This window comes from Tupaia chinensis, unplaced genomic scaffold (assembly GCF_000334495.1).
Source record: "Tupaia chinensis unplaced genomic scaffold, TupChi_1.0 Scaffold000020_1, whole genome shotgun sequence".
NCBI lineage: Eukaryota > Metazoa > Chordata > Mammalia > Scandentia > Tupaiidae > Tupaia > Tupaia belangeri.
In genome coordinates this window covers 375,922-376,665 of record NW_006159450.1, presented here as the reverse complement: position 1 = coordinate 376,665, position 744 = coordinate 375,922, and positions in this window count along the sequence as shown.

The window sequence follows — 744 nt, the reverse complement described above, 5'->3', positions numbered from 1 at the left end:
CAGCAAGTAAAACAACATATTAGGGATGACAAGAGGCAGCTTCCTGCTGGCCAAGCATCCCTAAAGGTGCTTCCCGAAGCTCCACGCCAGCTGGCGATGGTTCCACTGAGTGAGCCAGTGAAAGAGAAGCTGGGAGTAGTCCCGTCCGCAGGAATGAAAGCAGAGACAGGCGGAAAGCCCCCACAGGAAGAAGAGGCTGGCTCTGGGTGGGCAGAGTCTACAGCTGGGTCCACCCCGTCCTTCCACCTGTCCACATGGACTTGGAAACTGAGGAACCAAGGCCTTGACTGTCCAGGAGGCTGGAACCCTGGTCGCTGTCCAGGGCGAATGGAGAGGCCCGAGTTGCGAGGTGAGGAAGGTGGTCAGCACAGGGGGACAGGATGTGTCTGTCACGGCTAGGTCCCTCGCTGCTCACGTCACATGCACGTGGGAGCCAGGCCATGGCTGCCCAGCGGCCTGCGTCCTGTGTGGCCGCTCCGGACACACAACACTCTGGGGTGGAGGTGGTGCGTACCCACCGGGGCTGCTCTACACACTTCCTGGAGAGCTCCAGTCCTGCGCTCCTGTCTCCCAGCACGGAGCCCAGGGCAGCTCTGGGACTAGGCCACTCCCCCACAAGATGAGGGCACAGGCTTGGAGCTGCTCAGCGGCTCCATCGGCCCTCGTGCCTGGCCCCTGGGGTAGCGGCTGCCAAGTGAGGCGTGGAGGCTACCCCCCCCCGCCCCCTCACCCCACGCCACGCCC